At 44.3% G+C, this 13,357-nt stretch overlaps 1 protein-coding gene across 3 annotated transcripts in view; it reads left to right on the forward strand.

Annotated features, from left to right (window-relative positions):
* The first annotated feature begins 10,557 nt into the window (after nt 1-10,557).
* TC2N (tandem C2 domains, nuclear) overlaps nt 10,558-13,357 on the forward strand; it is a 34,230-nt gene continuing 31,430 nt past the window's right edge. The window contains exon 1 of one of the 3 annotated variants that reach the window (XM_074542462.1): nt 10,558-10,896. The gene's annotated coding sequence lies outside the window, so the exon portion shown is untranslated. Of the gene's footprint in view, nt 10,897-10,952; nt 11,143-13,357 lie in introns of those variants that run through there. The other 2 variants (XM_074542463.1, XM_074542461.1) reach the window with 2 other exon arrangements.

The raw sequence follows: 13,357 nt of genomic DNA on the forward strand, positions 1-13,357 counted from the left end.
AAGTAAGTGCACTGACTTCTGAATGATATCAAGTGCAGATTTACATCATAATGTCTATAAAATTTCTCACTGCATTTATACATCTGTATAAATGCAACATTTAAAATTACCAAAATTAAAAGGACCGACATACCACACACATAATACAGGCAGGAAGCTCTAGTGTATTCCTCTGCCTTTCCTCAGGGTTGTGCTCACTTGGAATTACCCAGCCTGATTTGGTGCAAGTTAACAGTGGTGTGACAGCATTCGGTTCACAGCAGTGTAGTCACATCCATGGATACAGGAGAGTTACAGAGGGATACCATTACAATTGAACCAGAAAGTTAATAAAAAAGAGCTTGCTGATTAGTTAACCTTCAGTGCTTTGGTTATGAAGTCATTGACATGGACAAAAATATTCGACCAGAAACACAAAATATTAAAAAGGAGATTATCTCCTTAGAAACATAAGTACCCATGCAGCCTATAAATAGCTCTGAAATTAAGACATCCCAGACAACATCTGTAAAAGGAAGAATTCACTCCTTGACCTTGTCTCCCACAGCAGGATTAAGCATAGTTGATCCATATCAGGATCCAGACACAATGGCTGTTTGATGGTCGAGCCAAGAAAGAGGCAGGCATGGCCAGAGGCAAGGGGGAGCCACACTAAGATAATGTAAAAATCCTAAAGAATGTTCTCGGTGTGCAGGATCTCTGAGACAGATCTCTCTTGCTGTATGAAGCATTTTAGCTCTGCTTGGGAAGTACAAACAGTCACTTCAATAAAAAATAAAGGAATAAAGAATTTAATTAAAAGGGGTGGCAAGGCATGGGGGAGGATGGCAGCATTCATGTGTTTGAATGCAGAATCAGGTGACAAAAAAATGATGCCCTGGCCAATCTGTCACCCAATGAGATGCACTGGATACCAGAAGCCTCTAAGTACAATTTTAGTGTAGCACATTTAGTATCACCTTATTCCAAGAGTTTATTATTATTTAGTATCAACTTATTCCTGCAGCCAGTAGAGATGGAAGGAGAAGGACTCACTGCCCAGCTCAAAGGATGCTCCTTAGTGTTGTTGCTGAAACAGTCTTTTCCCTAACTCTGACTTGCAACCTGTCTGGATTAATAAACATCTTATATTTTGAAGTGTTCTTTCCTTCTTTTTTTTTTTTAAGAATAATTTTTTACTGTAATTTTAAAAAGGTAGTTTCAATGCCCCTCATCCTGTCCCTTTAGCCTTTAACCACTACTTCATTTCTAGCAGAAAATGAGCTTTTAAGGCTTGTATTGTTCTCCAGCTCATTAACAATTTGCATTGAATACACCAATAGGGACTATTTTAAAGGGGTTTTTTTGAAAAAAAAAAAAGTTGTTAACAAAAATTATAATTTAATTCTAGTTTATTTTGATCATTAACTGGTTTAGAGGTGTTCATACAAGACATCTGCAAGTAGGCATGACAGAATTACGTAGCCTGTTTGGAAAGCGAGGTGAATGAGGATCAGCGATACTGGTACACCTACCAGTCATAAACACTAGTAACATACAGGGAATAGTAGAGAAAACTTCAAAGCAAAATACAATTAATTTTCCAGAGGCTAATTTTCTTTCACAGTTTTTGTGTTGTACAGTTGCCCATAACTGGAGGTACCTGTGTGTATTTTACCTTCATTTCCTGGTGGGTTTATGTGTGATAAGGCTCAAATGAACATTTTGTGTAATACTATTTTATCTGTAGTATTGATGTATCTGAGGCATTTCTTCCCCCTGCAATTTCACTGAAGGATGGAGAAGGTCACTGCTTCTGAGGGTGGGGATGGCTCCCCTGCCCAGTTCCCCTCAAGCCCCAGCCATGCTTTATCCACCACATTTGGAGGGTGTACAGGAGGGTGTGCAGGCTGCATGCCTTGGAAGTATTCCCAGAGAATCCCAGGAGATGAGCTCTCTTCCCAGCCTGACATGCTGCCATACCCCTCTCCCAGTTGTCCTGGCTCTTTGGAGCCAGTGAACGCAGGGGTTTATACAGAGACCGTGAAGCTGTGGCCAGGATTTGGCCTCCAACTGGCAGAATAAGCTTGTCTCCATAACAAGTAGTGTTAAGATGTGGGGGGATAGAATATAAGAAAATAAAGATAGTGCAGAAGGTAATCTCACACCTGAGGAGTTGCAGTTGCACTAATCACCAAAGACTAGGAACAGGCCTGCCCTTAATAGGCCACAGCTGTGTCCAACAAGAAGAAGAGGGCTACAAAAGAGTGGGTTGAGGAGAGGATTGGAGTTTGTTGGCTGTGCTGTGAGGAAGAAGGAGTCAGTGCTGCAAGGAGCTAAACAATGAGAAATCAATGAGAAGGTATGGGAAGTTCACAAAAAGATGACAACGTTAATATAAGATAATTTAGACTGAACTGGTTTTCTCATATATAAATCATTAACCAGTGGCTAGTTCTCACTCCTAACTGCACTATGTTTCTTATGACTTCAGTACAACAAAGGCTTTTCCACCCACATGATACTCGATGACCCATGCCTAATGAGGCTTGACTTTGTTGCTTGGGTTTGTGTTTTGCAGGCGGAATGTTCTTATTTCAGCAATTTGCAAGGACAGCCAAAACTGGCTCTGGTTTGCTTTGTGAAGAGTGAAGGAACTTAGGTCACACCGTTGCTCTCTCACATTCTCATCACTCAAATAACTCATTGCAAAGTGAGGTAGGTCATTGACTGGGCTTGTGATGATTTACAGGGCTCTCTGAAAGCCGATCTGCACTCAAAAGAAGCGCTGCCACTCATTTCCAGCACCACCAGAACGCGTCATTTCCCTTCACTACACTGCAAACACATCAATTCTGAATCACATGCTCAAGAGAAATTGCACTGAAATGAGCACACATGCAAACTGAAAGAGGAGAGGCCCAGTGCAGGAATGCTGAACTACAAAATTTCTCTTCATGAGAAGAAAACAACTCTCTAGAACTACTCAAAGAAAATGAGAAAGTAGGTGTGACCCTTGATCAAAGGCTTAGGGTTCTATAGTCCACTCTGGTTGAAGCAGCCTGATGAGTGAAGGCAACAAGGGGCTGGTTTGCCACTGACTGTGGCAGAGAATGGACACTTCACAAAACACAACTGCTCTGGCTTTGCTGTTGGCATACAGCTGAAATAGCCCAATACAGGTTTTCCACACCTGGGTAACTTTATCCTTCTTTCTCTAGTTGTTTAGGATTTGCTTTTTAGGTTGTCATTGCACATGCTGCTATGTCTCTCTGACATGGGGTTGCACAGGGGACTGAATAGTGTGATCCCCTCCCCTTTGTGGCTCTTGTGCAAGACCAATCTGTTCTGACAGTGTCCTCCCAGCTAAGGGGGTAGAGCTCTGTGGATAAGGAAATTGTCTCTCCAGAGCTGACTCATGAATGTGGACAAACCTGAAATGGGTTGTACTTACTCTTCTGTCAGTGCTACCCAGCCAGCTGGTAAAGGACACTGCACTGCTGGAGAGATGGGGTTTTGCTGGGCTGTAAAACTGACACCCTGCAGGGCTTTAACCTCCTGCTGCACTTCCTTAAGGGTAAACTCTGAATTGTATTTCCTTGAGAAATCCCATGGGCTGTATTCTGTGTACCAGAACTCCTGCTATCTCCTCCCTTTCTGTTTTTGGTGGCACCAGTTCCTCCTCAGGCCTGCAAGCACTGCTGAATGTTGTTAACCTGTCCTTGGTGTCAGCCTGCACATAACCAAATCAGTGATGGAAAAAATGAGCCTACGTGGTTTTTTCCAGGAAGTCAGAGAGCAGTTCCCTGTCTCATACAGGTGAACACTTTCTCACGCCAGTTACTCATTAGGACAGCAAGTGTGATCTCAGCTCTTTCACAATGATGTTTATAGTCTGTGCCAGTTTGTAAGGACTGCTCTGAAAGGCAGCTGGCTGCTGATCTTTAACAGCACTTCTGCACTCCCATTTTTACTCTTTATAGCCTCTTTTATTCCTCCTTTCTTGGGCTCTGGCACAGGTCAGTCACCATACCATCCCAAAATCCTCATCAAGGCCTCCTAAAATCCAGTACTCAAACACATCCTCCATCTGCCTGCTAATGAAAATCCTTGTCACTCATGGGATCACCATGTCAGTTTAAGCAAAGGAACAGCCAGTTCCAGCCAAGTTTTGGCTGAGAAGTGTTTAGTGAGGTTTTCTAAGATCTAGAAGAACTAGTTTAATAAATCCTTGCTTGCTTGTATGACTGCACCTTCCATCTCCTACGCACTTTTCATTATGTCACTTGGATAAAATGCACGTGGTTTGAATGTGAAGTTAAATCCTTGAGCTGCAGTGAAATAATTAACCCCTCACCCTTAAATTCCTTGCTACTGTACAATCTAGTTTTTATAGACCTAAGAGTTAAAGCAATAGTGACAACAAAATACTTGAGGCAAGTGGGTATTTGGTCACCATGGAAGGCAGCCTTAGTCATACACATACAAACTTTTGGGCTTGGGAAGTACAGGTAAATAGCACAGCAAAGATACTGTCCCACAAACAAATATTTGTATCTACAGTTATTGGTGCTGACTCAGGATTCTTGAAAATAGTCTCTGAAGAAAATACTGCCAAGAATAAATAACCTGCAGTTTTCAGCTGTTAAACTTCCTCGTAAAGTACTGGTTTGTGACACCTGCACCCACCCCCTCAGCTGTATCATTGAGTGGTACCAAGGTGTAACCCATTTCAGCCTGTTTGGCAGAGCAGTCTCTCAAGGGCTGTGTGTTCTCTCCTCTCTGAATATTTTTGTATGTAACCAAACAGAGATTAAACATGCAAATCCTCACCTTTGCAGTGAGAGTTCATCCTTACTCCTTCCCTACAGCCCCTATTGATATCAGCCAGGGCTGTGGCACATTTACTTGCCAGTAATTCTGGCTGCAAGGCTGAGGAGCCAGTGCTGCAGCACAGGGCACGCTGGGAATGTGGGCAGCAGGTTGGTTTTCCCTCATTTCCTACACCTTAAGAGTGCTGCATTCTGGTGTGTTTGCCTGGGAAAGGAGCTGAACAACCTGCAGCTGGGTTAAAGTGTTAAAATTAGGGTAGAGTGGGCTGATAACTTCTGTTTCTAGTTATGTCATTTCTTGAATGGCTTTAAGTACCTTACCTTTCCCAGGGGGATGTGCCCAAAGCTCCAGTTTGGAGGTCAGTGTGTGTTCTCCTTTTGAACCAAGCAGGTTTTGACGGAAGAAGAGCATTCCAGCTTCTGTGAGCAACCAGTCACTGGCCTCCATGGATCTTCTTCTGAGCTCCCTCACTTCAATGGGGCCAGGAGGTTTTAAACTGCAGTGATTTCTGTAGTGGCTTTTTGTCATCACACCCTCTCAGCAAGGGAAATGAGGTTTGCTTTCACCTGAAAACAGAAGACCGAAAAAGTTTTTTTACAACTGGAAACAGTAAATTATTTTTGTGCTTTTTGGCCTTTTCCTTGACTCAGTCCCTTTCAGAAAGGATCTTTTGTGTGCTGTCCTTGCTCTGTGCATGGGTGACACCTGGCTGGCCTCTTCTTCCTGGGGACAGGAACATCTGCTCCTCCTCGGGCAGCCCTGTGTGTGCTTTTGGGAGACAGGCCAGCCCTGAGGCTCTCAGCAGGCTCTAGGGAGATGGTGGTGTGAAAATACAGGGCAGGGCAGCAGCACCTGGCCACGAGCTCCCAAAAAGAGAGATGGGAGGAAAGGCCCAGGCAGGGACCCAGGCCCTGAGCAGGCTGGGACAGGCCAAGCTGCCTCCCATCCCCTCTTCCACACTGAAAGAGGCATTTCTGGGCAGTATCACAAGCAAGGGGGACTGTAACAGAGACTGGGAAGCATCCCAGAAGGACCCCATGAGGTGGCATGACCCCAGCCTAGTGGGAGAGCATATTCCTGGGATTCACAAACAGCCCAGGGAGCACTCCCCAGGCAGGGAAAGATTGTCACTGCTAACTGGTCACATCTAGCATTCCTTGATGTGCTTTTACATCAGATGTAACTGAAATAGTTCTGTAAAATCTCTTATGTCTCTGGCTTGTAAAATACAATAATTTCTTACTAGGTTACACTAATATTTCGTAATTTATTCTTAATATTATTCTTCAATAAAGCTCTGTGCAAACAATCCATCCCACAGGAGGAACTTCTGCCAGATCCCAGATGTCAAACACATTTTCTTCAAATACAGGGGTTCATGACCTTTTATGTTTGTTAATGTGACGCCATGGAAATTATTTATAATAAATAAGCATATTTCAGAGTCAGGTGCTCCATGGGCCTTTTTCAGTAATACAACAGCCCGTCCTGAAACAGGTCTTTCCTGTTTTGTTGTAGGAGTTTTTCCCCCTAACAATGAAGGTTTGGGAACAGTTTGAAACCCTGTTATTGAGCCAATTCCAACTACTGCACTGAAAGGTAGACAGTAACTTTTAAGATAATTCATCTTTAATATCTTTCCTGAAATCAGCAGCAGATAAGGTTCTAACTTTCTCTTTTACCCTGAACTCTGAAAAATTTAATTTTTAAACTGCAGACTGTATAAATATATTGTCTCACAGCATCAAATCAAAGAGGGAACTTCTGGAATTGTTTGGATCTCATCAAATGTATCAAATTATACATTTGATATGCCAACTGATTTTTGATGTAGCAAGCTCATTTTAAAGCTGGGCAAGAACCACCTACCCACAATCTCCCAGGTATAAGACCTACAAAAAATATCTGAAGGTGTCAATATGTTGATAACATTTAATCTTATCTTTTTTCAGTAGATGTGACAATGTCCTCCCAAACCTGTGCCAGATTAAGAGCATCTGGCTCTTAATGAAGTCAGGCAAGAAAAGGACAAGATTAGAAAACACTGCAAGGAGCATCCTTGGCTCTGTTACATCCTTTTCTGAACAACACATAAAGGTTTATAACACCTCTTGAGTTTATTGGATTTGTCATCTTGGATGCCTGGACACTGGCAGCAGCAGCAAATGTCCCCTGAGGAGAAAACAGAGCTGTTTGCTCCTGCACCCACAGTTCCTCCTGTTCATCACTCTGGGCTGAAGCTGATGGCCTGGCCAGAGCAGCACCTTTGTGCCTCAGTGATTACCCACCCTGGAACCTTTCCTCACCTTTGGACAATTTGGGGCTGGCAGCACTGACAATGTTAAAGGCCACTGTGGAGCATAGAGCAACTGCTGCAGCTCACACAGATGCGAGACTGGCTGTGGAGAGACAAAATGTTCTGGTGCACAAAGGATGAATCCCCCTTGGATTTATTATCAGAATGTGTTAATGATGTGTGTGTGCAAAGAAAATCTGCCTTACAGCATAAGGCAAAACATAACAAGCCAGAAAGTCTATTTTCAAATTCACAGTACAGCAAATCTAAATGAGTTAAGGAGACTGCCTAATTTGAACAGCAGAGTATCTCCATGTAATTGCTTGTCTAGGCATTGTAGCAACATTTTCAAATGGTACTGGCCATTGTGCAATAAAGCTGTCCTTCTGCAGCTCTGTGGGAAAAGCAAATGGCTGCAGTCTCAGATGGTTGACAGAATTAAAACAGGTAAGAAAGTGTGATGTTAAACATGCATTTGATAAAAGGAGAAAATAAAAATAATAGTCACAGACTGAATTATAGCAGCTTTCGCTAATGAAGTGTGCGGACCACACCCAGCATCTGTGGCAGAGGAGGGAAGGTGTCAGCTAAACCCAAAGGTTATGATGGGAATGGAAAGAAACCAGGCTCCAGCTGAGAGCAGGACAAGGAGGATGAGGAAACAGTTTCATGTTGCTCCCAAAAAACCCTCAGGGGACAAAGATTACTGCTGCAAAAACTTTAATGGTAGTAAAATCCTCTGGCTGCAGAAGTTGTTTGTAAGGAAGGTGTATTAACTCCTTTGAGACTTCAGCTGAAAACCACTCTGCTATTCCACTGAAATCTACGTTGCGAAATCCTTTTTTCTCTCAAAAGGTCTCTGCCTCAGAAAACCTAATTTAGTGGTTACACAGGGAGTTTGGCTATGAGATGGTGTAGGCTGTGTGCTGGACTTGTCCTGATAACGCCCTGCTTTTAGGTCCTGATGGCTGAGCTCATCACTTGGCTACTGCAATATACCCTGGAATTTAACTCTGATCATAAGTACATCACTTGATGTTAGTTTCTGCAACTAAAATATTTCATAAGTAGTGGTGTTAAATGCTTGCTTGCTCTGAAGGATTCTCAGCTGGGAGAGAGCTGGGAAAGCTATTTGGAATCATCAGCTGCTTAATTTCATGTAATTCTTCATAAACTAGTCAAGAACTGCTAAGCAATTATGTCTTCCACTTTTGTGTTTAAAGGATTTCGGTGTGCTCTGTGCAAACATTGATTCAACCTCTGAACTCCTTGATTTCTAACACGGAAGCTGGCATGTCAGTAAGTGTGCACAGGTGGTGGGATCAGGTTTCTGATGCAAAGGATCACGTGGGAGAATTCAGTCCGAATTTATTCAAAGCTGCAGCCTCCATCAGCATTCCTGCTGAAAACTTTGTTCACTGGAGCATTTGCAGAGAGTGAAGAAAAAGGGTCTTAATCTGTTTGAAAGTGTTTGCAGATGTAAATAATTACTCAAAATTTGTGTCAGTATTTATACATGGGTTTTTTATTATTTCAGTTCCTAAAGATTTGAGGCCCAGAGATGATAATATAGACCCCTGCTTGTAGCTACCTTCTATAGTCTGCTGGCTACTTCTCTTTCAACAAGAAAAACACTGGGAAGTTGTAATCCAATAGCATAAACAGGCTCAGCAGCAAGTGAAAAAGTCTGCGGTGCAGAGGTTCAAAACAAATGAGACAAGGCCTCACTGGGGAACATGAGAGGTGAAGCATAGCCCAGACTAATAAATTCTCTTCTATTGGCCCTGCATGGGTCTGCTCAAGTATTTGAGCCCTGCATTTCTGGAGCTGAGAGTGCTGTGGTTTGGCAGAGCCAGCCAGAAGCAGCCCAGTTTATTAGCTTGCTCTGAGTACCGGGGGTGCCTGGGGCAGAGGCTCACAAGGAGCAGGAGCAGCTGCACAGAACCAGGAATGGGTGAGGATGACAGCCTGGAAAGGTCACCAGAGGAGAGGGGAGCCAACAGCAGGAGCCAGTGAGGGAGGGGAACATCACCAGTGAAGCAAGGTTTAGTTGCAGAAAGATACAGCAGAGCATGGAGCACTCTGGGCACGGGCAGGGAAGCAAGATCATATTTGCAGCTGACAAGAAAAGAGGTAAAATTGGTTTCACTGCAGATCTTCAGGCTAGGTTTGTATGCAACAAAAATCTTTCAAGGAAGGAGGGAGGTTTGTCTCCCATCTCAGCTAAAAACATCACAGGACGGTAATGCTCTCCCCATGCACACAAGATCAGGTTGTCCACATCCTGAAATTCAGCACAGCTGAATTTTGTGCTTATTGAAACAAACTTCCCAATTTTCAAGCAGCTGAAAAGATTGGAAGGTGTCCCAAACCATCAGAAGAGCCACAGAGATGTGTTAAGAGGCCCTCTCAAATTACAGGGCACAGTCTTGCCTGGATGAAGAAGGAAGGTCACATTGCAAACTGGTTTTTTCCTCTAACTGCCTTGTCAAAAGTACTGGTTTTAATGTCTTTTCCTTCGTCAGAGAGGCAACCTGCAGTCCCAATGGATGGCTGCTGCTGCCCTGCAACTCCAGCAGCTGGAAAGTAGTTCAGGCAGGACTGGAAGTAGCTGAGAGCCCGAAAAACCCTGGAGCATGACAATGCCCAGGTAACTTGATAGCAGCAAGCTGCATACAGGGGCCTTATCAGCAGTTTAACAAGGCACTTCTGTAACCAGTGACAAAAAAGCTGTTTGGTTGTGTAAATTAATCCAGTGAGATGCCTTGAAATGTGTGATTAATGTGCACCTTAGGAGGACTCAGATAATTCTGGAAGCATACCAGGTTACTGGTATTTCTTTAAAACAGTGACCATGCATAACCTCATAAGCTCCATTAACAGGAGACAGAGCCTCTCTGCTATGTGATACCAGTACTTGCAACAGGCTCTGAGCAGAGATGAACAGAGATGCTTTGTCAGCTCAAAATTTATGTCTGTGCTTTTGGCAGAGGGTCTCTCTCCCCTTACAGTGGCTCTGGAGCTTGAAGTAGCTGTGTTACACTGCATGATGACAGGCATGAAATTCTTTGTTAGCAGCAGATCTGTGGTGTTATTAAATTTAAAATGAAAAATATTGTAACAGGAAAAAATACAATCTTGGTGAATGGGGAAGCCACTAAAGACTGCAAATCAAGACCTATGAGGACAATTGTACAAAACTTCAATGACTGGAAATTTAAGTACTCTCAGAGTGTAAACATTTCTTGGGGGAAACACAGACCTTTCCCTACTAATCCAGCCCCACCTTTTCTTCATATTTGCCTCTTGGGGTATTGTTCCAGTTACCAAAACTAGAATCAAGGAGAAACCACCTTGACACTTACAGAAATTTTCCTTCCTGCAAAGAAATTTCCAAACCAGAACTTCCTGTTGAAAATTCTAAACCAACCAGCTGTGTGTGATCGCTAAATTACCCTGCGAACTATGCACTCTCGTGGCAGGGGCTTTCTCACGTGCCGTGTGAGATCGGATACGGATAGCACGGATCCATATTCCGACTGGACATGCCGTTTTCTAACATTGTAAAACATGAAAAAATCGCTTTTTCTCTCTAAAACAGAAGCCTGACTGTGCTTCTAGCAAAGCGAGAGGCAGCTCTAGACCGACTCTGCAGGTGTCACGGTCCAGCAAGAGCCAAAGAAGAGTCGCTGGCAGCCATTTGGAGGCAAGCTTGCCCCGGCGAGTAGCTCAGGTGAGGCGGGAGAGTCCCGAGCCGCGGGGAAACTCCCCCTGGGCGATAGCGATCGGTGAGTAAGCGCTGCCGAGCGCACCTGGCCGGCTGGGGAGGGCAGGACGGGGGAGAGCGGCCGTGCCCGGCTGAGGAGGGCAGGACGGGAGAGCGGCAGGGCCCGAGTGAGGGCAGGCGGCGCGCACCGAGCGGCGGCTCCAGCGCGGGGAGAGCGGCGGCACCGGCTGCGGCACCGGCTCCGGCTTCGTCCCCGTCCATGCAGCAGCTCCGGCGAGCGGAGGGGCCCGCAGCGCCATCCCAGCAGGTACCGGGCCGGGCAGCGGGGCCAGGGCAGGATCCCCGTGAGGGGGCCGCGGGCGGGGCAGCGGGGAGCAGGAGCTGCCCCGGCGGAGGCGGCCGAGTGTCTGTGAGTCCTATCGACTTTGGGAGATGCAGGCAGGTAGTAACTATTTTGAAGTACTGGAGAATGAAGCACTAATTATTCATTCCCAGTACTAACTGGGTAATGAAGTAGTAACTATTTTGAAGTACCGGGGAATTGAATTTTCATTCAAATTAGGTGCGAGGTTCAGTTGTACTTAGTTGTATATAGAACAGTTGTACTTAGGACAGTTGCACTTCAGTTGTACTTAGAACAGTTTCGGCGCGCTATTGCTGTATGAAAATGGCCTTCTAAAATTCAGATGTTCTGTATGAATTAGCAGCTAAGTGATGTCACAGACCAGCAATAGCTAATTAGATCATCTTCATCTGCTGCAGGTAATTAGAGATGTGGTTTAGCCACAACTCCAAAGGAAGTTATGAATATAGCTAGACAGTTTCCCTGTGCGTGGGATGAAATTAGCATCAGAAAACACATATTTACCGAAGTTATGTCCTGCTGTATCCACGAGCACTGCTAAAGCAGCAGGTATAATTGTAAGCTGTTTCAAGTTGTCCTGTTCACAGTTGTTGAATCCATACCATGAAGCTGGATCCTGGGTGTTTTGGATCACCCAGGTTGTTAAACAGCAATCAGAAATAAATACCATCATTAATTAAGCTGGTTTTGTAACTCTCCTTTGATGTGGATTTGATTTCTCTAGATAAGAACGAGAAGGTTGGTGTTGTGACTGTTCCTACAATGCACACTTCCAGTCAGCCTGCTGTAATTGTGCAGGAAAATAACTCGGGATGTTCACGGGGCTGCAGCTGTCCAATGCCTTCCCATCTAAAAGCTCCTGTGAGCACCCACACCTTGGAGCTGGACCCTTGCAGTCCCAGCCCTCAGTCTCTGATCTGTGCAGGCTCAGGTTTTCCCCAGTGATATTTGCTGAATGCACTAAGGTTTGCTGCTTTTATGTGCCTTTAGTTTTTACAGTGGTGATTAGCTGGGTGTCCAGGCATTCAGAAGTGAGGTATACCTTGATAAGTTCTTCTTGGAGAGGCAGGAATCAGGGAATAAGGACTACTTAAAAACTCTGTAAGGGAATACATTGCTATGCCTTTTTTCCCTCCCTTCCTGTTCTTTCTAGGTTGTTTCTATAGCTGTTAGACACATGTGAAGAATCAAGTTCTGATTTTGTATCCTTCATTTCTCGAGAGAGTGCTAGACCCATAAACCTTTGTGCTGTTCTGGGCTGGTGGTCTCTGGCTTCTTACTTATTAAACTGTCTCACCTTGCTTTCAGTACACAAATATTCATTAGGTGAGCTGTGATCTTACAACTCAGTGGCTAGGGCATAAATCCAGGAGTGGGGGAGTTTAATTTTTCATCCTTTTTCCAACTGTATGATAAATATTAAAATATATATTTGCAGAATATATGTGGTTAAGCAATACTTAATTTCAAGAGAATACATTTATTACTGAAGTGTCCCTTGATTCTTGCCAATTCTTGTAAAAATGACACCTACTAGAAACGTTTCACCCAGAGGGTGTGTTGGACTTCACAGATGTCACATGAATTCCACTGCCCTCCCCTGCATTTAATTTGATGATGGATCCCCAAGTGATTAATTCCTCTTTCTTCTTATGCTGTGGAAAGAATGAATGTGGGCGGGATTGTTCAGTCATGTGTGTGTAGGCTATTAATTTAAATGTTGGAAAAAAGGTTTAGGCACTGGTCTCTTTCTCTTTGTCCTAAACCTCAGGTTTACTTGTTTTGCTTGTTTGTTCTGTCACTTGTTTAGTATCTGCTGGTTTGGTTTTCGCTCATCCTGCTGGTGGGGGGTTCAGTTTCTGTTGTAAGTTACTCTAAATGCACTCCCCAGGGCTGTGGCTTGGCTGTGAAATGGGCAGTCCTGCTCTGGCCCCCATTTTCCCCACTGCATTCTGACCCCACCTTGTGCAGTCATCCACAGGGAGAGTTGAAAAACTACTTATTTTTTAAAAGAAAAAAAAAAGTTGTTTATTTTGGTCGTTTGATTTTGTATCTAATCAGTGAGCTGGGCCAGCTCAGCGTGCAGCTGCGTGTTTACTGGGTCGTGCAGGAGTGGCTGTTGGCAGGGCAGAGCTGAGCAGCCCCCAGGAGCAGCCAG

Source organism: Zonotrichia albicollis, chromosome 6, assembly GCF_047830755.1.
Source record: "Zonotrichia albicollis isolate bZonAlb1 chromosome 6, bZonAlb1.hap1, whole genome shotgun sequence".
Lineage (NCBI taxonomy): Eukaryota > Metazoa > Chordata > Aves > Passeriformes > Passerellidae > Zonotrichia > Zonotrichia albicollis.